Here is a 26,859-nt window from a genome sequence, read left to right on the forward strand (position 1 = left end):
TGAATTTTGGGTAGATTTTGTTCTTGTTGTCCATGCATGTCCGCATGTATATATAACAGTATATCTATATCAATATATATGGTTTACCTTTATATAGTCAAAAGCACATCCGCTGAATGTTCACAAACTCAAACCGCTTCCGTGAATTTCGTCCGGCTGAATTCTCTACACTTCGAAAAAACAGTGATCGTCGACATTTCCAACTGCTCCACAGCTGAAACAAGTGCTACCATGGATCAAAAAGGGGGAGAGATTTTGTTATTCGGAACTTTGGTGTTTGCAGTTTTATGAAGTCGTACATTGCAGTTCATGGACTCTAATTCGGGGATGTGGCTGTCTGCAATATAAAGGTAAACTATATATACATATATATGTATATATATATATATATATATATATATATATATATATATATATATATATATATATATATATATATATATATATATATATATATAGATAGATATATAGGATTATAGGAGGTTACTTAGGCTAATGGCCATGGGGCCCTTACAAGCTTAACCAAGAGTTTATCCCCAAAAAAGAAACCTCAGTCAGCACCAGTCACCCCTGTCAATGAGGGACACAGGTAGAATCCCTGGGATAAATTTGTGATTTCCCATCCACTCATCAAGGTTGTGCTTGAAGAGGGTCAGCAAGGTACTCTGTTTGACTTGTATGGGAAGTCTATTCCAGAGATGGTGCAGCCTCTGGGAGACAAACCTGTCTCTCCAGCAGGTTTTGTTGATGCCGCATATTAGATTTAGGCCTTTGTAGTTGGTAATGCATGAGGAGTTAGACTTATATCACTCGTAGGGCAGGGTCTGATATTGCCTTGTAGGCGAGACACAGATCACCTCTGAGTAATCTGTACGATATCGAGTAGAGTGATAGTGATTTGAGCCTGTCCCCATAGGACAGGTGTTGGAGGCCATGGATTCTCTTTGTGAGGTATTTCTGTGGCCTTTTCAGTTGGTGCAGGTGTTTGGAGCGGTATATACCAAATGGGGCGTTATACTCAATTATTGGCCTAATGAGGGAGACGTACAGAGAGATAATAACCTCCTTTTTTTCTAGATGCAATCCCTTTATTTATGAGCTGAACCAAGTAAAAGGCTTTTCTGACCACTGCCACTACATGATGGTCGAATGTGAGATTGTTGTCAACCTGAGTACCCAGGTCTGTCATGACAGGTTGTGTGCTTAGGCAGTTGCCATTGATGTGGTAATCAGTAGGGGCTGTGTTTTTGCCAATGGTTTGATAATACAATTTTTTGCATTTAACTTAATGCCATGACTTTGGCACCAGTCATTTGTTGCTGTGACACCCTCTTGCAGTATGTTAACATCATTTGGGGAGTCAGTGACACCACCCAACTTACAGTCATTCGCAGAGTTGGTCAGCCACAGGCCTTTTGTCTTTGCCTAGACCTCTGAGAAGTAGATGCCCAACAGTAGAGGTCTCAGGACAGGTCCCTGGGGAACACCACTAGTGACAGATCTGCTGTCAGAGGTGGAGATGCGTATTTTGACCTTGTGGGTCCTATCAGTGTGCCAATTGGCCACCCACCTGATGAGATAGTGTTTTATGCCATATAGGATATATGCATCGAAACTGTGTGCACGCGTGTGTGCACACACACACACACATACACACAAATGTCTGTGTGTGAGTGTGTGTGTGTGTGTGTGTGTGTGTGTGTGTGTGTGTGTGTGTGTGTGTGTGTGTGTGTGTGTGTGTGTGTGTGTGTGTGTATATGTGTGTGTGATCTTACATGATCACTTTTGCAGTAATAAGTTGTGGGTTATCCTGCTAAGGACAGCTACATGTCCAGCTAGCATATCAAAGCCTGGGTGCCGTATGTCTGACATGTGACTGCATCCAGAAGGAGGCAGAGGTACATACACAATGTATGGATGCAAAATACCTCAGAACTTTCTTGCTGTCAGCCAAGGCCTGAGCTCTCGTTTTAGTGATGGATAGTTGGATATATGGTTCATGCCTCTTCCTTTGCCATTGGGTGGATATGTATCCCTATTGAAGACCCTCCTCTTTCTCTGTCTTCTATTTTATAAGTTTTGTACATGTCATCCGAGAGGGAGAAATGTGTTTGTGGGAGGCAGGTTCTTCACAGAGATTGCCATACTAAATGTTTGTCAAGTCGGGGCACTGAGCACTAATATAGGGATTGCTTTGTCTTTCAGGTGTTTGTGTCTAAGTCTTTGCGTAGTTGCCTGTCTTCTTTAAAAAGTATATTTTGAGACTCAGAAGCTTAAAGCTCTTGCACAAGGTAAGATGGTGTCTGAGTCCTCAGCAGACAATGTACTTTCAATGGCAATAAATAAGTCAAAGAAGATTAAAATAAAAACTTCTGCTATAGAGTTGGACCCAGACATCTCCAGTGTCTCTGTTAATGAGACTTCAGATAATCTGCTGCTTCTGCGGTTGTGCTGCTCCCACTATAGTGACCCTGTTAGAGGCTGAAATAGCACAGACATCTTTCATGTCTGTCACATCCGGCCATTTGCTTGCTTTGACCAAGAAGGGGAAACCATTGTTCATTGTATTGTAGCACTTTTCAGCATATCTGAAAGTTAGGGAAGAAGTCCCTGGTACTTTGAGGTACTTCAGGACTTATAGCCTCTGTGTTTGGTAATGGCAGATGTCAGTTCTAAGAAGAAGCAAAAGACTAGACACACTGTCCTTCTTCTATCTGTGAGGTTTCTTCAGTAACAGAGGCAGTATTTTACACAGGCTCTTTTTAAGGCCGTTATGTGTTTAAAACCCATTCTTATTTTCCTGCTGCCATTACTCCTCCCCTGTCTTCTTCTTCTCCCCGTAAAAGGAAGATAAGTAATCTGAGGATAAGGAGGAGTCTGATTCAGATAGGGAAGATTCTTTGGCTTCATTTTAAAAGTTCATTCACTTGCTACTTATGCTTCAGATGAAGAAGACACATTATCTTCAGATTCCCATGTTGAGGGGCTTCCTTTTGGAGACACTGTTGTCAAGATGATGCAGCATTTTCAGTGGGAAGGTTCTCAGTTGTCTAATATCCAGAAGAGGTGTAATGCTTTACTAGAAGTTGGTATACCTAAACCTTCTGCCATTCCTCTTGTTTTAAGAGTCTTATTGGATACCTCCTCCACTGTGTCTTTTAATCCTGAATCTCTGCCCTCGGCTCCAAAAAAAAAAAAGACAAATTTTATAAGCTGTCAGATTCAGTTAAGTTCTTATCCAAGTATCCTGTTTCAGAGCCTTATTTTATCACTGCTTCTACTAAGATTCCATCTACACTCCTGTCTTCTTCTAATGTTCTGCCTATGCATAAAAGTAGTAAAGCCACTAATAGATATGGAAGAAATGTATACTTTTACCACTTTAGCTGTTAGAACTATAAATTGCCCAGTCCATATAGTTAGGTACCATTTGTCCATCCTGGATAACATGGGTAAAGTGCTTTCTGACTTTGATTCAAAACCTAAGACTTCTTTATTGGCTTTAATTAATTCTTCCTCTTATTCTGTTAAGGGTTGTTATGATGCTGCAGATGCCTTTTCCTAGGGCTGCAGCCACTGCTTCAGTTATTCATTAGTTTTTATGGCTTAGACTTCAGCATTTGCCTGAGAATGTCAAGGCTAAATTGTTATATTCTCCTTTCGGCTGCTGAACGCTTTAAATTCTTGCAGGAGAGGGGTAAGGTCATGCAGGAATTAAAACAAATTGTTTCCCTTATGCCTAAATTTCAGAGGAATTGTCCTTCTAAAGCTGGTCCTTTCTAGAGTAAGGATCTCAATCCTTCTCAAAAGGGTAAGAGACCACAAAGAAAGAGATTGCAGGAAAGGTCTCAACAGAGTTCCATAGGTAATAAGTCTTCCTTTACTTGCCTTGTGACTATCTATTTCCTCTTCCAGATTCTACACATCAGTCTATCTCAAGTTTTTTTTATCACAAAGGCTTATTTTGCACTATCTGTTTAGCAAATTATAACTGCAGATAAATGGGTTCTGGCAATCATTTAAAATGGTTACAAAATGTCTTGGAAGACTTTTCATCATCCTTCTGGTATTCCTTATCCTCCTAGAAGCGAGATTCATCTCATTCTGTCTCTTCTTTGAGACTCCTTTGCCCAGGGTACCATAAAATCTGTCCCCCCTCGTATTGCAGAGAACACGTTTTTACTCAGGAATGTTTCTGGTTCCCAGAAAGTAAAGGACTTTGAGACCTAATTTTGATCTTCCCTTCCTCAATACTTTCATGAAAGTCCTAAGCTTCAAGATGTTGACCATTCAGTCTTTGCTTCTAATGATTCTACTCCAGTCTTTTGTGATAACTCTGGATATGAAGGACATTTTTTCATATTCCTATTCAGCCTCATTTCAGGAAATTCTTACATTTTCATCTCTTCATATGATTTTCAGTGTTCTACTTTTCCCTTTGGTCTTTCTACTGCTCCAAGGGTATTCACAAAGTGCCTAGTCCCTGTCATTTCCTACTGCAGACTTCATGCTATCCAGATATTTTCTTATCTAGGTGATCTTCTCATTCAGGCTGCAGTCCAAAGCTTCTTCTGACTTATTTGCAGTTTTAATAGATTTTCTAGCCAATTTGGGGTTCATTCTGAACCAGAAGTAGTCTTCCTTAATTCCATCTCTGGGTCGGATTTTCCAGGGCTGCAGAATCAACACCTTGTCAATGACAGTTTTTCTTCCAGAAAACAAAGTTGTCTTGCTGGGATTATTTTCAGGCCCGTCCTTCTATTATTTTGACAGTAAGGGAGATCATGGCATCAATAATTCTTATGGTACCTATTGCCAGACTCAATATGAGGAAAAAACAGTGGTCTGAAGTCTGTGTGGGTTCAGCATTGCCATCCATTAACCTTCTAGATTCCTCTTCTGTCTTTCATCCAAAAGGAGTTATCTTGGCAGAAAAAAAAACAGATTTCTCTCAATATAGGTGTGAAGATAGGGTGAAGATAGGTGAAGGCTGCCAGCCTAGCCAGATAAGATTTTGAAGATAATTCTGTCATCTGTAAATATTAATGTAAACCACAGGCTTGTTGTCTTAAATGGTAAAAATAGTGTTACATGTGGAACTGAAAAAAAAATTAACAACGATGTACTCTACTGACCAAGTAAAGCATGTTGTGACCTTTGATGTTAAAACTCGGAGCCAGTAAGTCTACAGTGAGGCATCCTGCCTATTGTTTTAAGGCCAGAGTTAATTGCCAGAATTTGCATGCATAAATGTCCTTTATTGCTCTGGTTTCTGCCCAGAGGTGAAGAATGTAAATGTAGTTTCTGTTAGCCTGGTAACCCAGAGAAGTGTGAAGAATGATGTATTGTGAACCAGGAATGTGATTTAAAACAACAGAGAGACTCAGAGAGCATTAAGCATTTTTGTCTTGACCATCTAACTCACCAGCACTTTCTTGCTCTATATGTAAGTTTATCTTACACTTGTGTTTTCTCTTAGAAATAGCTAGAAACTAGAAAAATTAGACTAAGTGTTTTTCTGTGATGTCTGAACTGTACTACTGAATTATTTTAAGTATTTCAATGTGATCTCTGAACTCTTGACTAGCACTGTGTAGTAAAAGTTGTCTTGTGTTTTGACTATTTGTTATTAAATATTTTTAAACCCTTCCAACTGTGGCTGTTTTTGTAGAGATATTTTAAGCTCTTTAGAGTACTTGGATGTCTTTGGTAAAATTGTACAAAGCCACTCCAATAGCTTTAGCCCTGATCTATACTACCAATTGGATAATAATATTGCACAATAATAATTGGACACCCGTAGCTGATAATTATTAGTGGGTGGTGGCAGCTGATACTACCGTATAGTCGGGGAAAAAGGGGCACAGCTGGAGAACCTGTGTCAGCCTTCCCCAGGAGTGTCTGTGTGGTTGTATAAACTCTTCTCAAAGTGTGTGTGTGTGTGTGTGTGTGTGTGTGTGTGTGTGTGTGTGTGTGTGTGTGTGTGTGTGTGTGTGTCAGCTACATGCACAGGGACACAAAGCACTGGTTGGACAGAGAGGGTGCTGGAGGTTTTAGCTTCCCACTAGGCTGACATCTGGACCTTATAGCTGTGCCAGTGGGGAGTCTTATTGGGGTCCTGGAGAATAAGGGAGCGACCAGCTCCGGACTGACTGTGATTTCTGTGTGCTCTTAAGGGAAATTGCACTTTACTATGTGTATTTGTTATCCTTTCCTCCTATATGAGATGCCCTTCACTGGTGTTAGTGGTGAGGATTGAGGCTCCTTGATTGCTGGGCCAGGGTACGGGCATCACATATTAATTGTTTGGCAGTGGTGGGATATCCACACCACATATTAATTGGTTGGCAAATACTAATTTGCTTGTAGTGGTGTAGGTAGAGTGAATTCCTGTAGCTTGTGTACAGTGAGCTCTGAAGGTGTTTTGTGCTCTACATCAGTCACACAGTGAATACTCAGAGTCCAGATCACAATTGTTTTATTTCTTTTGTTAGCTTAGTTAGTCTGGGTGAGCAGGCAGCATGTCAGGAGAGGAGTATGGAAAGCTGACAAGGAGCCAGCTGGCAGAGATGTGCCAGGCTAGGGGACTGGTGCATGGAAACCTGACTAAGGCAGACCGGATTGCAGCCTTAGTTACAGCTGTATCAGAAAACAGAAGCCAGGAGGACAATCAGACTGGCAGTGGATATACCCTCAGAGAATGGACAGCTTAGCCTTTCAGCAGAGGACTTAAAATCCATCTGAAGCTAAAGAGACTTGAGATGGAGGCCAGGTGTTTGGAGACAGAAGCAGCTGAGAGACTGAGGAGTCTACAGTCTGAGGAGAATGAGAAACTGCCATGCCTGGAAGACGAGGATAAGGAGCGGCAGAGGAAGCATGAGAGGGAAATGCTGACACTTCGCCAGAGTCATGGAGGTAATGGGGAAGGAAGTAACCGGACCCCAGAAGCACAAAAGGTCAGTAAATTTCTTCTGCGGTTTAAAGAGGGGGATAATTTTGATAGTTTCATTCATATGTCTGAGAGGGTATGCAAACAGTATGGTGTTGACCAAAGGCTCTGGGTACGGTACCTGACCCCCTTACTCCATGGTAAAGCTGTAATTGTTTTGTCAAAAATGTCTGATGTTGCATGTTTTGATTATACTGCTGTTGTTTAAGCTAACACCTGAAACGTATAGGAAAAAATTTTGTGAGTATAGACGCTAGGCAGATGAAAGTGTGTGTGAATATGTTGCTGAACTGAATACGTATTTCCATAGGTGGGTGTGTGGATGCCAGGTCACCACTTTTGAAGGGCTGGCAGAACTTGTGGTGAGGGAACAAGCCCATAGCACTTTGCCTGAGGACATGAGGATCTAATTAGCTGATAGACAATGTGCCACTTGAGATGAGTTGGGGAAAAAGGGAGACCTATACCTGGCAAGCAGGGCAGCCCTGCACAGGAAAGGGACCCCCAGTACTGCTCATGGGTCTAAAGGAACCCATGGTGGGCAGCACATACTGCCCCAACAGAATCTGCCAGTGGCAGGGGAAGCCACTCATCCAGGTACACGTCCAGGAGCTAGGGTTAAATGTTTTGAATGCAACCAGTGGAGCCATGTGGCATACAGGTGTCCACAGAGGCAAGGTGGGGAACCAAAAATGAAGGAACCAGTAAGTGGGAAAGAAAAAAATGCCAACAGTAGGTTGTCTTGAGACAACAAGGGTACGAAACCTACCATCCTGCAGATGTCCTTCTAGGGAACGATTTGGATGAGGCAGTACCATGTGTTTGTGCAGTTACATGCAAAAAGGCTTGGCGACAAGCACATAAGTCTGGTAGCCTGGGGAGACCCAGACAGACTGCATAGTTGCAGCCAGGACTGGTGAGGTAGTTACTTCAGGGAGGGAGCTACCCTGTAGCAGTGAAACTGACGGTGAGCCACAGCTGCTTGTGGGTACTGATGTTCCCTGGGACAGAGTGGCTGCAAAGGTAGAAGTGAGTAGTAGCACCCAGGCTGACAGTGAGGCACCACTGTCAGAGGATGCCAGACTTCCTGTGGAAGGGGAGCTGGGAAGGGTTACAAGGAGAGAGTTGAGACAGGCTCATCTCTTAGACCCTACATTGCAAGGCCTGAGGCAGGTAGCTAAGGAGGCATCTGATTCTCAAGGAAAGGAGGAATCTTTATACTGGGACAAAGGGTTACTTTACAGAGAGTGGACCCCTGAGGAAGGGCTAGAAGGTGAGAGAGTAAAGCAGTTGGTAGTGCCTAGAGCCTGCCGTCTGGCGCTTATAGCCGTAGCCCCTGTTATTCCCTTTGCAGGTTATATAGGCATAAAACGTACAAAGAGGCATATTGTGTAGAACTTCTATTGGCCTGGAATTTCCAGAGATGTAACAGAGTACTGCAGGACCTGTAAGCAGTGCCAAAAGGTAGGCAAGGCAGGAGACAAGGTGAGAGCTCCTTTGATGCCTTTGCTTGTGATTGAGGAGCCATTTCAGAGGGTAGCTATGGATATTGTGGGTCCTCTGAGTATCCCAAGTTCCACAGGGAGAAAGTATATCCTAGTGGTAGTGGATTATACTACACGATACCCTGAGGCAGTGGCTTTGTCCTCCATTGAGGCAGAGAAGGTGGCAAATGCTTTGTTAGAGATTTTCAGCAGGGTAGGTTTCCCAAAAGAAATACTGACTGACAGAGGTGCCAATTTCATGTCAGACTTGCTGGCTTGTCTGTGGAAGTCCTGTGGGGTGAAGCACATGAAGACCACCCTCCTACTACCCCCAGTCTAATGGTCTTGTTGAGAGGTTAAACTCTACAATCAATTCCATGCTACAGGCATTTGCAGATCAGTTTAAGAGGGGGTGGGACAAATATTTGCCCCATCTGTTGTTTGCTTACAGAGAGGTTCCCCAGGAATCCACAGGTTTTTCACCCTTTGAGTTGCTGTATGGGCATAGGGTGAGGGGACCTCTAGATTTAATTCAAGATGAGTGGGAAGGTGAGTGCGAGTCTCACAAGGAGTATGTTGTGGCATACATCCTAAACCTCAGGACAAGGCTGAGGGAACTCATGGGCTTGGCCCAGGAGAACCTGGCAGAAGCCCAACAACAGAAAAAGGTGTGGTATGAAGGGAATGCTTGAGCTAGAGAGTATGCTGTGGGGCAGCAGGTAATGGTTCTCATTCCTGTCAGACACAACAAGCTGCAAGCAGCTTGGGAGGGACCCTACAAGGTGGTATGAAAGGTAAGTGATGTTAACTACATGGTGGAACTGCTAGGCAGAAGGCAGGGGCACAAGTTGTACCATGTTAACATGATGAAACCTTACCATGATAGGGAGGCCCTTGTGCTGAGCATTTTCAGTGGATTGCAGGAGGATTCTGAGGGAGATCTGGTGACTGATCTCCTCAGTGAGGCTCGGGCTGACACCTCAGTGAAAGGAGTAGCAATGTCCCAGCAGCTATCTCCTACCCAGGTTCGAAAAATCCAAGCAGTGTTGCAGGAATTTGGGGACATGTTCACTGGGAAACCAGGGTGGGCGGCCACAGTGGTGCAGCGGTTAGCATTGCCGCATCACAGCAAGAGGTTCTCCGGTTTGATCCTCGGCTGGGGTGCCTTCTGTGAGGAGTCTGCATGTTCTCCCTGTGGTCGCGTGGGTTTCCTCCGGGTGCTCCGGTTTCCTCCCACATCCCAAAGACATACTGTAGGTGGACTGGACACTCTAAATTGGCCCTAGGTGTGAGTGTGTGCTTGTGTGTGCCTTCTGTGGAAGGCTGGGTGCCAGACTGGCAACACGACACCGTAAAACTCCACTGCCAATCATGAGCGGACAGGTGATCCGCTGTGGCGACCCCTAACCGGGAAAAGCCGAAAGAAGAAGAAGAAGAAGTTCACTGGGAAACCAGGGTGCACCCTCCTGGGGCAGCACCAGGTGGATACAGGACCCCAAAGGCCTATTAGGCAGGCCCCATATAGAGTGCTTGAGAGAGTCAAACAGACTCTGAGGGAGGAGGTACAGGAGACGTTGGAACTAGGAATGATTCAAGAGTCCAACAGCCCCTGAGCCTCCCCACTGGTGCTGGTGCCAAAGAAGGATGGCAGCACCAGGTTCTGTATGGACTACAGGAAATTAAATAGCCACACAGAGTCAGATGCTTACCCCATGCCTAGGACAGATGAGGCCCTAGAGCAGCTGGGTGGGGCTAAGTATCTTACAACCATTCATCTCACGAAGGGTTACTGGCAGGTGCCCTTGACTCCCAGTGCTAGAGAGAAGTCAGCCTTTGTGATTCCTTTTGGCTTGCATGAGTTCATAAAGATGCCCTTTGGGATGAAAAATGCCCCAGCAATTTCCAGAGGCTGATAGATCATATCCTAGCAGGAGCAGGAGGGTTTACCCTTGCTTACCTAGATGATATTGCCATCTACAGCCATTCCTGGCAAGAGCACTTTTAACATGTCAGGGAGGTGCTGGGCAGACTACAGAGGGCAGGGTTGACCATTAAGCTGAGTAAATGTCAGGTGGGTATGGCAGAGGTCTCCTACCTAGGACATAGAATGGGGAATGGTAAGATAAGGCCAAAACATGCTAAAGTGGAAGCCATTCAGGCATGGCCTGCACATGTTACTAAAAAGCAGGTGATGGCATTTTTAGGGACAGCAGGGTACTACAGAAAGTTCATCCCCAGTTATAGTACCATAGCTGCTCCCCTCACAGACCTGACAAGGAAGAACAGGCCAGATAAGTTAGTGTGGACCCTAGGATGTGAGCAGGCATTCCAGAAGCTTAAAAAAGCTTTGGGAGGACCACCTGTGTTAGCCAGTCCAGATTACAGCAAAGAATTTGTTGTGCAGGTGGATGCGTTGAACCATGGGATGGGGGCTGTACTTAGCCAGATTTCTTCAGAGGGGGAAGAGCACCCAACATTTTATCTCGGTCCTAGGCTCCAACCCAGGGAGGAATACTATGCAGCTGTAGAAAAGGAATGTCTAGTCATAGTGTGGGCACTGCAGAAAGTTCAGACTTGTCTATATGAAGGAAATTCACTGTTATAATAGATCACAACCCCCTAATATGGTTAAACAGAGCCAGCCAGCAAAATGCCAAGTTGCTAAGATGGAGCCTGGGGCTGCAAGCATATGACATGTCCGTGCAGCACCGCAGTGGGATTAGCAATGCCAGTGCAGATGGGCAGTCAAGACAGGGAATGGGGTAAGGTACACTCAGATAGACCTAACTCCCTCAAGCAGCATTTCTCAAGAGTCACTTGAAAAACTAGCTTGAGTTCTCCAGGGGGGAGATATGTGAAGACTGGGTGAAGATAGGTGAAGGCTGCCAGCCTAGCCAGATAGAATTTTGGAGATAATTCTGTCATCTGAAAATATTAATGTAAACCACAGGCTTGTTGTCTTAAATGGTAAAAATAGTGTTACATGTGGAACTGAAAAAAATTTAACAATTGTGCACTCTACTGACCAAGTAAAGCATGTTGTGACCCTTTGATGTTAAAACTCAGAGCCAGTAAGTCTAGAGTGAGGCATCCTGCCTGTCATTTTAAGGCCAGAGTTAATGGCTAGAATTTGCATGCATAAATGTCCTTTATTGCTCTGGTTTCTGCCCAGAGGTGAAGAATGTAAATGTAGTTTCTGTTAGCCTGAGAACCCAGGGAAGTGTGAAGAATGATGTAATGTGAACCAGGAATGTGATTTAAAAATACAGAGAGAATCAGAGAGCATTAAGCATTTTTTGTCGTGACCATCAAACTCACCAGCACTGTCTTGCTCTATATGTGTTTATCTTAGACTTGTGTTTTTTCTTAGAAATAGCTAGAAACTAGAAAGATTAAACTAAGTGTTTTTCTGTGATGTCAGAACTGTACTACTGAATTATTTTAAGCATTTCTTTGTGATCTATGAACTCTTGACTAGCATGTAGTAAAAGTGTTGCCTTGTGTTTTGACTATTTGTTATTAAATATTTTTAAACCCTTCCAACTGTGTCTGTTTTTGTAGAGATAATTTAAGCTCTTTAGAGTACTTGCATGCCTTTAGTAAAATTGTACAAAGCCACTCCAGTAGCTTTAGCCCTGGGCTATACTACCAATTGGATAATAATATTGCACAGTAATAATTGGACACCCTTTTAAGGGCCTTTGAGTAGCTGATAAATATTAGGGATGGCAGCAGCTGGTACTACCGTATAGTTGGGGAAAAAGGGGCACAGCTGGAGAACCTGTGCCAGCCTTGCCCAGTAGAGTCTGTGTGGTTGTAAAAAGCTCTTCTCAAAGTGTGTGTGTGTGTGTGTGTGTGTGTGTGTGTGTGTGTGTGTGTGTGTGTGTGTGTGTGTGTGTGTGTGTGTGTGTGTGTGTGTGTGTGCCAAGTAGCTGGGCAGGGACATGATGCATTGGTTGGACAGAGAGGGTGCTAGAGGTTTTTAGCTTGCCCACTAGGCTGAAATCTGGACCCTGTAGCTGTGCCAGTGGGAAGTCTTATTGGGGTCCTGGAGAGCAAGGGAGTGACCAGCCCCGGACTGACTGTGATCTCTGTGTGCTCTTAAGGGAAATTGCACTTTACTGTGTGTATTTGTTATCCTTTACTCCTATATGAGACACCCCTCACTGGTGTTAGTGGTGAGGATTGAGGCTCCTTGACTGCTGGGCCAGGGCATGGGCATCACAATAGGAATGCCTGTTTAACTGCCTCCTTCTTGCCAAGACCTGTTCACAGACACCTTAGATCTGGCATGGGGTGCTTATTCCAAGAATATCATGGTTCAGGGGATTTGGCAAGGAACGAAGAGACCATATCAGCATAAAGGATATAAAGGCACTTGTACTGACTCTTCAGTCTCTACCTCACCTCTGGATTTCAGGTCCTCTTTGGGTCTTCACAGACAATGCCACAGTTATGCGGTATGTGACCAAACAAGGGGAGCATCAAGTCCTTCTGCCTTTGTAGATTTGCTCTGATAGTTTAGAAAATTGCAGCTCAACACAAGTTTTCTCCAGGCTTTTTACATACCTCCAGGGAGAAACACAATAGTAGACATTTTGATCAGATCTTCACAAATGGATGTTAAGCAGAGAGGTCTTTCTGTACATTGACTCCAGAGATGGATCTTTTTGCCTGCATACAAAGCAGACAGCTCAAATTCTTTTGTTAGAGATTACTGTGCCCTCAAGCATGGAAAACCAATGGCATGACCTTTTCCTGTAAAAGAAGGTTCCTTTATGCCTTTCCTCCAATTCCTCTCACTTCAGAAGTCCTTCTGAAGATCAAGAAGTACAAACCAGAGTTCAACAGAAGCTTGGAGTTACAGAGACACATGGGTTATTTGCCTACAGAGACAAGGGATTCTTTTGTTAATTGCTATAATTTTTCAATAGTTTTAGCTGAATGCACGAATGCAAGTCATCTGCATACTGTACGATAAAGGTATAGGTCATTAATGAAAATATTAAATAAGAGTGGTCCTAGGATGGAGCCTTGTGGAACTCTTGCAGGTATACGAAGGAAGGGGGAGATGTCATTAGTCCATTTGACTGCCTGGAGTCTGTCATATCTGTAACTGGAGAACCATGACAGAAATGGACTGTCTAGTGCAAGGGAGAAGAGTCTGTTAAAAAGTTTAGGATGGGACACCGTATCAAAGGCTTTGCATATGTTAAGGAATACTGCTGGTAGTAGTTTGCTAAACTTATGGTGCTGGTTAATATGAGTACAGAAATTGAGGAGTGCAGTGTTATTACTGTGATGTGGGTGAAAGCCATGTTGGGCAGGAGAGAGTAGATTATTTCCTGTATAGATTTTAACAGTTGGTGATGGATGTAGTTCTCTAGGATTTTGGCGAGGTGGGGAGAGCTTAACCATGAGCGATAGATGGTGAAATCAGTAGAGTGTCACTTTTGTGATGTGGAAAAATGTAGGATTTCATCCAGAGCAGAGCAGAGGAACATAGCTATCTTTAATGGAGTGGTTGATTTGAATGCTTATTGGGTGGGCTACTGCACCTGCTGCTAGTTTAATATATTCAATAGAAAGGTTATCTGGGGCAAGAGTGGTAGGTTTAAGTTTGAGAAGTTTTCTGATGGAGATTTGTATAGGTTTGAGAGATATTACGTTTGGTTGTTGAAGAAACTCTTGTAAAGGTATAGTTGTGCCTCTTAAGAGTGAGGCAACTCTGAATGAAGAAAATGTTGAATTGACCATCATACTTTTTGTGAAGTTGGTTGTTGTGGGAGTTTGTTGGGTTGTACATGCAGGGTTGATGTTTTTATTGATTACCAGAATATTTTAGGGTTAGTACGACCTGTATTTTATTGCCTAGAGTAGTAAGATCTTTTTTCTGATTTGATCTTATTTTTGGCTTGATTTGTAAGCTCTCTGTTAATCTGGAGATTGAATTCATTTTTTTTTTGTTTCCAGTGACTCCAGGCTTTGTCTTTATTTGTCATTAATAGCTTTGTTGTTTTGTTAACCAAGAAACTGGGTTGAATTTAACTTTCTTATTTCTAACAGGAGCATGGTTCATAGGTGTTTACTTGGCTAACAACCACAAGAGCCTTTTAAGCCTAGCCATGCATCCCAAATCTTTGACAAGTTCCGATACCCTTGATAAGTGTAAGCAGGGGTTTGGGATAGGAACCATTTACAGGTTACCTGTGTCCATTAGAGACATAGGTGCCATACCAGGGATGAATTTCCGGTTTGTTGGTTATAAGTAGGTAAGTGCTATTAAAGAAGCATGCAGCTTAATTTAGTGATGTTGTAATTGTTGACAATTGATTTTAAGGTACTAGTAAAGGTATTTTTATCACAGTAAGTTGTGTTCCAAGATTGATGTGGTGTGTTTGGAGGTGAATGGAGTGATGAAAGGAGATACTGCCAGCACAGCGAACTGGAATTTTGTAAATAATTATGTCATTGGGGAATATTGAAATGATTTATACAAGATGCTTGTGTTACAAATGTATTAGAGCTGTGTGTCGTGTGCATTTCAAACTGCTTTTACAGGCGTGTGTGTTGAAATAGTATTTGCAAAATGCTGTATTTGAAATGTAACCACAGTGTCCCCTACTGGAAGAGTACAGAAATATGCATGCATTATTGTAACTGTTTAAATGTATATATTTTAACAGTAGAAACTGGAGTTCAGGAGATTAACATCAGTCCAGCAAACTTTAGAAAAATATCTGAAATTAAATTACTTTATAGACACAATAAAGAGGCTATCGTTCAACTTTTCAGTGCAGCTAGAGACACAAGGTCTGTACTAGGAAGCTTTCTGTATTGGACAGTTGGATGGGAAACCGGAAACTTATGCCATGTTTGGCAGCTATATCTGTGATGCAAACAGGTAACCTGTAAATGGTTCATCTCACAGGCCCATGCCATTACACGCATCAAGGGTATCAGAACTCGTCAGAAATTTGGGATGCATGGCTAGACTTAAAAAGGCCCTTGTGGTCGTTAGCCTAGTAAATGCCTATGAACTCCTGTAGCCCAAAGTGAGGTAAGCAGATTGTAGTTAAATAAAGTGAGAAGTTGATTATTTGTTTATGTACCAAGGCAACCCCACCTGCTTTTTTCTTTTTTTTTCTATCAACTCATGTAACTGTTATTTTTAATCAGAACTAAGTGATGTCACTGTTGTTAAGGATGTCTAAATAAAAGAACTGCTCATGTTTGAAACTGACTGTAAATGATGAAACAATGCAGATGATGTCCATAATCTCTGTATAATGGAACTTTTCTTATCGGGTCTCCACTGAAACAGGGCACTGCTCAGATGGACTTTCCTAGGAATCAGATGCCAATAAATAATAAGTAAAGTGCATCTAAATATTTTTATTCTGTTTACTGAGGGATACAAATTTCTTCTGGAGCACAAGACTTTTTTTTTCCTTTCTATTTTCTGCATGGAGTATGGATAATTAAGAAACATTAGCTGCCTTATTTGTTGTGTGTATTCTTTAATCAGGTCCTAGTTTCTTCCATGTTGCATTTAAGTTTATCCATTTCATGCTACAGTAATTGTTTATTGTATTTGCTTGGTGTCACTTTTCAAGGGCAGTCTAGAAGCACGTGGTTAACTGAGTTCAGTCACACTGTATGAAAAATGGAGAATGTGGATTCAAACCGAGAACTACAGGATGAAGAGTTGCAGTTTATAACTTTAATCTCCAGCTCAAAATTGTCAAACATAATGTAGAAACTAATGCTGTAAGATAGGGAACCATCTTCCTTCTATCCATCAGTCAAATTTAATTTTACTGTAACCACTTTAAATTATGTACATATGTATGTGTGTTTTTTGTGCATGCCCTTTTCACTTAAAGTTTTTTTCTAAGTATGTTGGAACTGTTAAGACCTCGAAACATGCAAGGATTCCTGATGGTGACCATCTGAGGCTGGTACAAGCAATGGAGAGCAGTGAGGAACTAGTCTGGAATGCTTTAATCCAAGGACAAAGCGGTAGAACAGACTAAATGACACATGCCCTCTTCAAACTAGATGGCACGTACAAATCAATTTGCTGAGTATGAGGTGGCTTCAGAAAAAAAGAATGATCGTGCAGAACAGACTACCACCACATTGTTGGCATCTTTAATACAAAGAAATGAAGTTTACCCGTCGAGGTGTAGATAATGGCGAACAGTGCACTCTGTTGATCTGCAGTTTATCTCATTTAAAGAAAAGCTCCAGGGTCAGTTCTTAATGCTTGACTATTTAATATTTAAATGTGGGTATAGTGGTTAGTGTTGCTGCCTCACAACAGTTGGATTTCCTATTTAGTTCTCAACTGGGATGCCTTCCATGTGAAATCTGTATGTCCCCATTTGTCTTTTTTTTTTGGCAAGGCCTCTGTTCCTCCTACATTCCAAAGATACTTCAATATGTGAATTTGTAAGCCTGAAAAGTGATGATAGCAGTGTGTGTGTGTGTGTGTGTGTGTGTGTGTGTGTGTGTGTGTGTGTGTGTGTGTGTGTGTGTATGTGTGTGTGTGTACGTGTGTGTGTGTGTGTACGTGTGTGTGTGTGTGTGTGTGTGTGTGTGTGTGTGTGTGTGTGTGTGTGTGTGTGTGTGTGTGTGTGTGTGTGTGTGTGTGTGTGTGTGTGTGTGTGTGTGTGTGTGTGTATGCGCACGCACACGCTCGCACCTTCTGTGATGGACTAATGTCTCATGCAGGATTGGTTGTCTGCCTTGCATCAGTGTCCTGTGGAACTATCTTCAGCCATTCTGTTATCATTAAGCGGATAAAGTGGTGATGGAAATGGATCAATAATAAAAGCAGTTACTGCTAGAAAAGACGCAGAGTGTTTTTAAGATGCAAGGAAATAGTGGATGTAGAGCAATCCATTGCTAATTGCAGGAAGTGCAAAGGTTTGTACACTCCAGAGTTTGACATTATCATTTTGCTTCTATCATATAGACTGGTAAAACCGTGCTGGAATTCCTTTGGTACTATAAAAGGCTCTGTGTTCTAATTCTGAAATTCATAATTGCAAGTCTAGAAATTACTGATTAAAGTAATTAAATACAGGAGAACAACAAATGTTGAATGTCACTATATTCTTTTAAAGTTGCTTTTTGTAGGGGGCAAGCCCACATGCACCCCTAGGACTAAATCCTCCACACCATAGTACATATTTATATTTATTCAGAGATAGCCATACCATGGAGAAAAGGCAATACTATGAAACACAGCTATCTCAGACTTAGAATATGTAAACCTGAATTTGCTATTTAGTGACTTGCACTAACTTTTCTAGAAATTAAACATGCTTGCCTGTTTTCTTGCTTTTAGACACTTTGATCAGGATTATGTATACTGATACTGACTTTATTTCATCATACTGTATATTTATACTAAGTTATGTTTAAAGGTGGACATAAAGATGGCTGTAATATCATTTGCTACTTGAGTTACAAGTGGCTAGTAGATATACTGTGTTTGTTCTTCATTATGTAAATACAAATGGTTGTGGTTTAAATTTAAGCTGCACCCTGCACCTAACTGTATTGTAGTAGTAACTAGCGTGTCTTAATTTTGCACATATATGCTTGATAACTGATGGTGTTCAAGTCCTCATATGATCTACATTTTTGGTAAACAAAGATTTTTCAAAAATGTGAATATTTTCTTAAATTTAACCTAATTTTAAGTGGCCACACAATATAATATAAATAAATTACAAGATAGCAACATGCCTTTGAAACTGATGTGCCTTGTTGTTCATCATTTACTTTTGGGGAAAAAATTCTACGCTTTTTGACTCAACTTTAATTATACATATAAATTATATAGTTTGGATCATCATTAACTCACATTTCACTTTTAGCATCATCCATTGTAAGTATGACTGGCTCTGAAGAAATAGCACAAGAGTCGTAAACACTGTACAGTTTAGGTAGAAACAAAAAGGGAATGAGAAAACCAGTGTCTGAAGTACATGTGAAAGAATCTTCATGCAAGCATGTTGTTATGCTAGAATGAATGTAACAGCAACAACATTTACTGCTCTACTGAGGCATTAAAGAAAACCACAAACTAGCTATGAATGGTAAACATGCCTACAATTTTGCACAAGTATCACATTTCAATATATCGTACTGCACACAATTCACCATAGCTCTCAATCTTCCCTCTCCTAAGTGAGAAACAAAATGTGGAACACCTCCCAACAGCTTACTACTAGCTTTAGCTAGGAAGGTCACAGGATGGTTAAAATGTGCTGCTTTATACTTATAAAAAGTTGTTTTTGGTAAATTAATATGATTCAGTACTATTTATTACCGATATCTGCTAAAAAAATTCCCAACACTGAATGTGTGACAGACCCTTTCATTGTGGAACTTTGAGGAACATGGACTTTTCAAGACCCAAAATGAGGAACGTTCCTTGTAATGAGGTACACTTGAGAGGTATGAGACTCACCCTAAATACTTAGAAGATTATATTCATTTAAAGTACTAGTTTGTACTTTCCTAAGCCTTGTAAAGGCAATGCAGTATACATTAGTCTGTATTGTGTTGACCAGGTTAGTCACGCTATGCTTGGACTGTTTTCAGCGGAGACCTGAGGTAATAGCACTACTGTTAAGGGCAGATTTGACCAGGACACCTGGGAACATTTTCTCTTCCAGTTGCTTCTTTTTACTTCTTTCCGCCTCTTTTCATTTTTTGTTTCTTTTTTGAACTGAAATTTGCTGTGACGGATATGTGTTTGTTTGATTTTTGTTGTTACAAATTCAATGTGAAGATTTGTGTTTGATTTATATTTTTTGTTTCTTTGAAAAAAATACCTCTCCTTTGGGATCTTTGATATTAACCTGAGCTACTACCAACACAGACAGATGGGACTTCACAGTTTAATGTCCTCTGTGAAGGCCAGTATCTCAGGACTGCACACTCTTCTTTGTGATGCACTACCATGTGAGTTTCATTTATTTATTTTATTTATCTTTTGTTGATTGGCATAATCCCACTAGGCTAGTAGCTTCCTTTCAAGTGAAACCCATGGTAGTGGTAGTGATCATACTACTAGGTGGAATTTGGGAGGAAATTAAATTCTAACATTTACATTGACACTGCAGATGTATATTTCTGTTTAACATAATTCTGCATTGTTGTATGTTGTCTAATTTAATTGCACTTCTAAATACTCCTTATATATTTTTATTATGTCATTTTATTTCATATTTAATTTTATTTGTATGGAAACTGTATATATTCAGGTTGTTTTGTGTTAAAGTTTCCCTACACTTTTCAGTAAGTGCACTGAGATCTTTTACATCCATCTGAGCTGCCACCAACTCAAGCAGTTGGGACCTCGGTTGTACATCTAATCTGAAAGACGACACACTCAGGGGTACAGCAACCCACTTATGCTGCACTGCAATGTCAGCAATTTGTAAAATACTCCCACCACATGGAGAGAGAGAGAGTAGAACCCCCACTGCCTTCTCATCTTCTAGTACTAAAGTTGTGTGTGCTACCTGTTAAACTGCTGACACTGGAAATGAATTGAAGCAGGTGGTGTGGTGACAGAACCCTCAGCCTTGAGTTCTTCCTGTTGAGCCACTGACACTGCTAATCTTTAATAGTTATACTGTTTCTTAAACAATGAGAATCAAACGACAAATCTGTAACTTAGTTTTATCAGCTCAGAATTCATTCATGTGATAGTTGTAGCAAACTCCTGGTGATACAAGTAAGCTTTAATGAAGCTTCCCTACATGTTGGCTACATGTATCTTTAACACCAACTTGTCCAGTTACAACTCTTTAGTGTATATTTTTACATTGATTTGTGTTTTCATCTTATAAACAGACATTTGTGGACTCTCTTTGTCTTAACTTCATATAGTAGATAAGTTGTGCTTTCTTGCAGAGGGTAAGAATTTCTTAGCAGCAAGAAAACCTCCCGTCAGACTTAGATGTCACAATTTTGAGTATTTATTCATTTTTGCTTGAGCTATTGATGTGACAAAAAAATTCACTAACAGTGTTTTTATGCAGTTTTGTGCATTAGTGATTTGAAGACTTCCAAATTCAAGGTCACTAACTAGGTATTGCATCATGTAGAATGAGGGAAACCATGTACAGCTGCAGACAGTTTGCTGCATGGTCTTTTCTGGGTTAAAAATGTGAATTAAGACTGTAAAAATCAGAGGTTGAAATGAAGAAAAAGCTGGCTGAATATGAGGCTTCTCAAGAAGAACTGTTTCAAAAAATAGTAAAGGTAGAAGACAGAGCGAGCAGCGAAAACCTGGGATTTTTTGCTGTACCAGAGAAACTAGAAGGAACAGACTGTGTTAATTTTATAACAGCACAACTGTGCAACTAGCCTGATGTTCCACAGTAGGATTTGTTAATTAAAAGGCCACATTGAGTGTATGCTCCAAATCTGAACATGAGAATGTAGGTAAGACCTATATTAATAAAGACACAACCATGCCAGCATAAAGTAGTAGGAAAAAATCTTTGGTTCCATCACAGCTGTAAAAATGTTAAAAACAAACTTTAATCTTCTGTAAAAACAACAAAAACAGAAGCACAGTTAATTTCCCTGATAAGCGCTTTCGGCTTACTAGCCTTCATCAGATCATATGTCTTAGCTGTGCTCACCCTGAATTTAAAGACAGAATAAACCAATCAATGTTCCAAACACATAGTCATAACCAATGAAAACTCATTAGTTTGCATACAGCATATGTCCTGTGTCTTGCTGTGAGCCAAATCATTATTGTATCTCAAGGTATCAAATGTCTGATATCCTAGTGGCAGAACTATCCAATAGCAACAAAGTTAATGATTTGCATACAACATAAATCCTGCTTCTTGTTATAGCCAATCATATTTATGCCTTCAAATATCCAATCTATAATTTTCTTGTCCTGTAGCTATCCAATAGCATCGAAGGGACTGAATTCCTTTGGTTGCCAGAACATAGTGTTATTCTGTTCATTCAACAAAATGCAGTACTTCACAGAAGTAAGTAGCACATATGATACAGTTTAATAGCATTGGTGCTCTTGCATATAAATTCCTATTATGTGCATATTACACAGTATAGCAAATTAATACACGTATCCATGTGATTTGTAGAGTAACATACTCTATGCCTCCTGAAGTATTCGTGGCCATTTACTCCTTGTTCTATAGAAAATACTGCCTGGTTACAGATTCAGCATAAAATAATGCACCACAAAGAGTGTTATCACTGCTACAGTATTCCTTGTTTTTATCAGTCTCTGCCTTGAATAATTTGCAAATTATGTAAATATATTTGCAGAACAACTTGACGAAGCATACAAATAATTCGTAGCTCTTGTATCCCATTGCCATAATAATAAGGTTGCACCACAAAGTGTATTGTAGATAATCACTGCTGCAGCTTTCCTTGTTTTTACCAGTCTCTGCCTTAGATAATTAAACTGCAAATGATGTAAATATATTCGCAGAACAACTTGGCAAAGCATAGAATAAATCGCAGCTCTTATATTCCATTGCCATACATTATCCATTTATCCATTAATCTTCCTTTCTAGAAGCTACACTCATTTTTCTTGCTTTCAGCATAGGTTTCAAAGGGACAACACTATTGAGACCTGGTGGACGGCTGGCTCTCAAATTGGTTATCCAGCTGGATTCACGTAGTTCAGTTCTGTTTTTAATATCCCCTTCTCGTAAACTCATGGGAATTACTTCCACCGCTCTGAATTTAAAACGCTGGGTGGGATTGCTGGCAACATGTGCTGCAAGAGCATTTGTGAGATCCAATTTCTTAATATCTCTAAGGTGACGCAGGATCTGATTTTTAAAAAGCTGATCTGTTTTGCCTATGTAAAAAGCAGTACAATGTGTGCAGCAAGAAAGATAAATTAGATGTTATGTATTGCAGCTTGCATATGTATTGAAACTGTAGATACGGTTCGTGCCCAGATCTATAAACGTATTGTCACTGTCCAAGTGATTACATGCTTTACATCTGTGGCACCTATAAGTACCCTTTCTATTTGCATTTCGTGTTCAGCAGTGCCATCTTTGTTGCAAAGTAGTCTTTTTAGATTCTTTTTATTCTTGAAGGTGAATCGAGGTGACTCACCAACAATATCTTTAAGTTTTTCATCAGCAGTGAGTATGGGATAAAAACTTCTGATAATGCCACATACTCTCTTGTTATCCATACTGTAAGTTAAATTGCAGGTAAGATGATTTCTTCGAATCCTTGGTTTTGCATTCTTCTTATGTAAATTTGGTCCTTGGTTGGAGAAATATGGTTGGCCTCTTCCATTCCAAATGTCATCTTGTTCATTCACCTGTACTAGTTTTTTTGCACCATAACCCCTTGCTTCTAGGTTAGTTTGCAAATTCAGAAATTCTGAATCAAACTCTTGGTCATTTGTGCAGATCCTAGAGATGCTTATTGCTTGGTTTTCAAAAATATTATTAAAGACATGGCCAGGATGCATGCTTGACCAATGTAAATAATGGTTTCTCCAGGTTGATTTTCTATATATACTGGTACTCAGACTCGAGTCAGCATGAATGCTGATCTTCACATCCAAGAAGTCAATAGTCTCTCGACAGTTTAACTCTGAATTCCAGAAATCCCATACTACGATTGAGATATTCAGTGAATTCATCCAGTTGGCTTTCATTACTCTCCCATAGGATAAAGATGTCATCCACGAAACGGCCATAATACTTCAGATGACTGTACCATGGGTTAGAGTAACTCATAACCTTCTCTTTTTCCATTGGGCCAATACCAAGTTCGAATAGCTGTTTGCACAGGGGGTGCCCATTGGTACCCCCCATGTCTGTAGAAAGAATTCAAAACTGTAAACAAAAACATTAGTTTCCAATACAAGTTCCAACAATAGGCATATGAGATCAGCATTGAACCCTGCTTGATGCATGAAGGAGCAAATTGCCTCTATCCCATATTCATTGGGAATGACCGTAAAAAGACTGGTAATGTCCATGGTGACTAGCAAAATCTCATTACCCCCAGTTCTGCCTTGGGGTTTGTTAAATAAATCCATCAAAAAAGATCCAGTGTTTTTTAATACTGCTTCAGCTTTAGACAAAACTTTTTTCAATTCATTTTCTATATATACAGACAAAGATTCAGTAATCTACCCTCTACTAGCAACAATAGAATGCAAATGTGGATTACAGTCATCTTTGTGCAGTTTCGGGAGACCACTGATACTGGGTATGGTGGGATATTCAATTTCAAAGAAGTCTGCAAGTTCTTGAGTAAGACGTCTTTCTATCAGATGTTCATACAGATTATTATGAAACCTATTAATCATTGTCTCTACTTCCCTTCTGTTTAATTTTTGGTAGGTTTGCCCATCTTGTAGCATCTCATGCATTCTATTCCTATACCAGGTAGCATCCATCACTACCATACTTCCTCCTTTGTCCGCTGGTTTGATAACAATATCAGTCCTCTTCCTTAAACTATTCAGAGCTTCCTTTTCTTTTGAGGTTAAATTGAAGTATCCTTCTGTTCCTTTTTTCTCTTTTCTGGATTTAGCTACTTCGTCTTCACATAGCCGAGAAAATAACTCAGCTGTAGGATGATTGATTGGATTAAAGTCACTTGGCTTTTTATAACAAGCCTTTCTCCCATTGGTTTCAGTTCCAAATATAGATTTTAAGGTCACATTCCTAGCAAACATCCTGATGTCTGTTACAAATTCACTAGGTTCAGAGGCTATTGCAGGTATAAAACTGAGGCCTTTGTTCAGTAACGAAATTTCCTCTGAACTGAGTTCTATCTGAGAAATATTTACTACCAGACTTGATTTTTCATAGGTCACATCATTGATTTTTTCCTTTTCCTCTCTTGACTCATTCCTTTTGCATTGCTTTGGGGCTGTTGTTTCACAAAAACCGGCAAGGGCCAATTGTAAAGGCAATGCATCAATCTTTCCTTTGGTCTAGTCCCTGATGCAGAGTCAAATGTGGATTCAGAATGCACTTCTGTCATTACCTGAGATGCCGTGCTAGTACTAGCCTCCCTTATATCCATCTCTGGAATTGCAAAATTCCTTTCCTCTTGTCCAGAATCAGATTTATTACTTTGACCGGCAGACAGTAGTATTTCTTCATTGGTAGTCGAGATAGTAACTTATCTTCTCCTTCTTATCCCATTATAAGGTCTTTTACCAAAATTTCTATTTCCTGTTCTTTCTTCTACGTCATTCCTGGGCCATTCAAAGATGTGCCCTTGTTTGAAATTTTGGTAGTCACATGCTAATTTCCTAGTTTTTTGCTCTTTAAGTTTGCTGTCATAGACACTTAAGTTCAGCTGTAACATTTCCAGTTTACGAATAGAGGCCTCCCCTAGAGGCATATTTTCCTAGCTCTGCTTGTTTATCCTTGATGCTAAGTGCAACTTTCTCTTCTTCTGGTCAAAAATACTCAATTAACAGATTCATGTATTTTATGCTCATATCCAGATTAATAGCCTGCCATTGTGCAAGTAACTCCAGGTAGGTATTGCCATAAGTAGGAAGATATTTCACTCTCATGCCTCTGGTGACAATTTTATGATGTATACAGGCCACTAAGTGGAATCGCTGCCACTGAAGCCTTTTAAGTTTAAAGGCAGCATTTTCCACTTCATGAAAGACGGTATAAAAATCAGTTTCTTCATTATTAGACCTGTTATAATCAACAGTCTTATTTCCAAGATTCAGTTGTATCAAAGGATTTTTGAGCCCACCAACAAACTCAGATAGCACTGAGGAATTCTTCATCTTCTCTTTATGTATCAAATTAGTGTTCAGCAGATTCTTAGCCATGCGCAATACAGGTAGGAAACCAATTAAAATGAAGAAGACGTAGTTGTATTGCTGAAGGCTCTGAGCATAAATGTAGAAATGTAGTAAGAAAAAATCCTCAGTTCCACCACAGCTGTAAAAGTGTTAAAAACAAACTTTAATCTTCAGTAAAAACAACAAAAACAGGAGCACAGTAAAATTCCCTGATAAGCGTTTTCGGCTTACTAGCCTTCATCAGATCATATGTCTTAGCTGTGCTCACCCTGAATTTAAAGACAGAATAAACCAATCAATGTTCCAGCCACATTGTCATAACCAGTGAAAACTCATTAGTTTGCATACAGCATATGTACTGTGTCTTGCTGTGAGCCAATCATTATTGTATCTCAATGTATCAAATGTCTGGTATCCTAGTGGCAGAACTGTCCAATAGCAACAAAGTTAATGATTTGCATACAGCATAAACCCTGCTTCTTGTTATAGCCAATCATATTTAGGCCTTCAAACATCCAAGCTACAATTTTCTTGTCCTGTAGCTATCCAATAGCATTGAAGGGACTGAATTCCTTTGGTTGCCAAAACATATTGTTATTCAGTTCATTCAACAATGTGCAGTACTTCACAGAAGCACATAACACATATGATACAGTTTAATAGCATTGGTGCTCTTGCATATAAATTCCTATTATGTGCGTATTACACAGTATAGCGAATTAATACATTTATCCATGTGGTTTTCAGAGTAACATAGTCTATGCCTCCTGAAGTATTCTTGGCCATTACTCCTTGTTCTATAGAAAATACTGCCTGGTCACAGATTCTTTATCAGTCTCTGCCTTGAATAATTTGCAAATTATGTAAATATATTCGCAGAACAACTTGACGAAGCATAAAAATAATTCGTAGCTCTTGTATCCCATTGCCATAATAATAAGGTTGCACCACAAAGGGTATTGTAGATAATCACTGCTGCAGCTTTCCTTGTTTTTCCCAGTTTCTCCCTCAGATAATTAAACTGTAAATTATGTAAATATATTCACAGAACAACTTGGCAAAGCATAGAATAAATTGCAGCTCTTATATTCCATTGCCGTAAATTATCCATTTATCCATTAATCTTCCTTTCTAGAAGCTACACTCATTTTTCTTGCTTTCAGAATAGGTTTCAGTGGGGCAACACTATTGAGATCTAGTGGCCGGTTGGCTCTCAAGTTGGTTATCCAGCTGGATTACCGTAGTTCAGTTCTGTTTTTAATATCCCCTTCTCATAAACTCATGGGAATTACTTCCACCGCTCTGTATTTAAATCGGTGGGTGGGATTGCCGGCAACATGCGCTGCAAGAGCTGTAAGAACTGTAGCAGAAAAGCAAAGTATTAGACATTGGGGACAGCAGAGTGTTTGTAGAGAATGATTATTCACTGTACACCAGGCAGAGGATAAGCACATTTATCCCAGAAATCAGAGAATGTTGAGAGGCAGGTGTGGGATTCAACCTGCTGTATCCAGCCAGCTGTCTTCAGAGTATTTTTTTCTGGAGGATCAAATACATTTTTGATGCAGAACAGGATAAAG

The 26,859-nt window shown here is 40.4% G+C and overlaps 1 protein-coding gene across 1 annotated transcript in view; it reads left to right on the plus strand.

The window, feature by feature from the left end:
* HOMER1 (homer scaffold protein 1) overlaps positions 1-26,859 on the plus strand; it is an 859,759-nt gene that overhangs the window by 48,262 nt on the left and 784,638 nt on the right. The gene's annotated exons all lie outside the window — the stretch shown is intronic.

The sequence above is a fragment of the Protopterus annectens genome, chromosome 2.part2, assembly GCF_019279795.1.
Source record: "Protopterus annectens isolate FY-2018-M chromosome 2.part2, PAN1.0, whole genome shotgun sequence".
Taxonomy (NCBI): Eukaryota; Metazoa; Chordata; order Ceratodontiformes; family Protopteridae; genus Protopterus; species Protopterus annectens.